The sequence below is a fragment of the Elephantulus edwardii genome, unplaced genomic scaffold, assembly GCF_000299155.1.
Source record: "Elephantulus edwardii isolate Elephantulus edwardi_28Jun2011 unplaced genomic scaffold, EleEdw1.0 scaffold00060, whole genome shotgun sequence".
Lineage (NCBI taxonomy): Eukaryota > Metazoa > Chordata > Mammalia > Macroscelidea > Macroscelididae > Elephantulus > Elephantulus edwardii.
This window is the reverse complement of record NW_006399810.1, coordinates 9,289,674-9,292,420: the sequence shown is the minus strand read 5'-3', so window position 1 is coordinate 9,292,420 and position 2,747 is coordinate 9,289,674.

The window sequence follows — 2,747 nt, the reverse complement described above, 5'->3', positions numbered from 1 at the left end:
TTGTAGGTAAGTCAGATCCAGGTGCTCTGGATTAAAGGCAGGTTGATTGACTGACTGGTCGTGTAGTCACAGAAGTGGAGCCAAATGGGGTGGGGCAGGCAGGGAGGTGAAATAATCACCGGGGTGGGTCAACCAATTGAGGGACCTCACTCAGACCTTAGCTGCCGAGGTGTGTTCATGGTTGAGGACCCTGATCGAGTTCCTGCTGTCTCCCAGTCAGCAGTTCTCACTCAGTGGCCTTTACCCCGTGGCACTACCCAGTGCCCTCGTCCAGTGGCCCCTGCCTAGGAGAACCAGTCAAATTTCCGTAAAGCAGTACCGGTTTAAGATCCTGTGGTTCCTAAAACTATTTGTATCAATAAAAGTTCTTTTTAGAATTCCTATTGTCCACATCAAGCAACAGACCCACTGGGTCTTAGTGGGACTTAAGAGGATTCAGCCAATTTTCCCACTAAGCTTTCCCTTTTCAAATGGGTCCAGCAGCTTCTGGCTTTTGCTGATCTGGAGTGCGCACTGAAATGTGGACCTGATTGCAACCCAGGCTGATTTTGTACAGTTCCGACTCTAATCCATCAAAAGTTCTTATTCAAATTCCTACTGTCTCCATCATGCAACAAACCCATTGGGCCTTAGTGGGGCTTTAGAAAATTCAGCCACTTTCCCCACAAAGGTTATCCCTTTCAAATGGGTCCCTCAGAAGCTTGGCTTGCAGATTCCGGCATTTGCTGATCTGCGGTGCGGACAGAAAAGTGATCCGGATTGCAGCTGAGGCTTATTCTGAGTCCACTCCATCAGAAGTTCTGATTCAAATTTCTACTGTCCATGTCACGCAACAGATCCACTGGGTCTTAGTGGAGCTTAAGTGAATTAAGCCAATTTCCCCACTAAGTTTTCTCCTTTCAAATGGGTCTCTTAGAAGCTCATCTAGTGGCTTCCGTTTTTTGCCGAGTCTGCGCGGCTTTGTTCCCACAGTTCCAATACTAAAAGTTTCGACAAAAGTTATGATTCAATTCCTATTGTCCACGCCGCGCCTCAGACCCTCCAGGTTTTAGTGGGCTTAAGAGAATTCAGCCGATTTCCCCACTAACCTTTTTCCTTTCAGGTGAGTTTCAATGCAGCTCAGCTCAGCTAGTGGGTTCCAGCTTTTGCCGGGTCGGTGATGGGACCACGGCAGGACCGCTGCGGGGCAGGCAGGCCGGGCTCCGGTTTTTAAAGCTTCTAAAATAATGTATTAGCAAAAGTTCTGATTCAAAATCCTACTGTTCATGTCACGCTGTGATGGTCAGTCTCTGTGAAACGTAAAGTACTCTCTGGTGCCCTCTCTATGCAGCTTGCTATCCCTCTGGCTCTTCACACTGTGCTCTCCACCTTCGCCATCTTCCAGACTCCCGATATTTATCCAAGTATAGGTTTTGCATAAGCACAATCAAATGTTCTCGGATTTCCATTCTTAAAGCCAGCCCCAATTTGCTGTTATCCACACAAATGCCTTTGCATAGTCAGTGAAACACAGACATTACTCTGGTGCTTTTTGCTGTCAGCTAACATCCATTTAACATTAGCTATAAAGTCCCTAGTGCCACAGCCTCTTCTAAACCCAGCCTGCACATCTGGCAGTTTTCTGTTGATGTACTGCTGCAGTTTGGTTTGGTGTTTTTTGGTGGTTTTTTTTGTTTGTTTTGTGTGTTGTGTGTGTGTGTGTGTGTGTGTGTGTGTGTGTGTGTTTATGTTTTGTTTTAAATAATATTGTTTGGTTATTTCCACACTCTTGTCAGGTCACCTTTTTTTGGAATGAAAATAAATATGAATCTCTTCCAGTCAGTTGGCCAAGTGGTCGTTTTCAAGATGTCTTGGCACAATATGCTGAGCATGTCCAGGGCAGCATCTATTTGTTGAGATATGTCAGTTGGTCTGCGATATTCCCATGCCAATTCCTGGGGCCTTGTTTGTTGCCAGTTCCTTCACAGGAGCTTGAACATCCTCCATCATTAGAGGCCCTTGATCATATGTTGATTCATGAAATCCTTCTGTGTCAGCCAATTATTTCTGGTATAGTGCCTCTGCATACTCTTTCCATCTTAAGCTTCCTGTGTCATTCAGCATTCATCCTATAGCATCATTAAGTAGTGCAACTTGAGGCTTGAATTTGTTCTTCAGTTCCTTCAGCTTAAGAAATGCTTTTAATTTTTCCAGCTCTTTGCACATTATCATTATAAAATTTTGCTTTGTCTCCCTGAGCTGCCCTTTGAAATTTTCTGTTTAGCTCCTTAACACTTGATTTCCTGCCTTTGTTTTGGCTTCCAGTGCAATAGTCAGAGTCTCTTCTTGACATCTCTGTTGGTCTTTTTTTCTTCATTTTTGTAATGATCTTTTGTATTCTTCATGGATAATATTCTTGATATCCTTCTGCAGCTCATCTAGCCTTCTCTCATTGGTATTCCAGGACTCAAACCTGTTCCTGGGATGGATTTCAAACTCAGCCTAAAATATAGCATTTTAGACTTGCACCTTATTTAATCCTCTGAATTATTTATATTTGTTTAAGTTCTTTCCTAGAAAACCTGAGCAACAACTAATCATTGTGATCTGAACAGTATAATCTAAGCTATGCAAGAGTGTCATTTAGCACCTAAATGACAACTTCAGCTGACAGAAACCTTTACAACACTGACTTTCACATTTTGTTGATTACAATAAGGAAGACATTGTCTCTATACACACTCGTATACATATTGTCTTAATGTCCT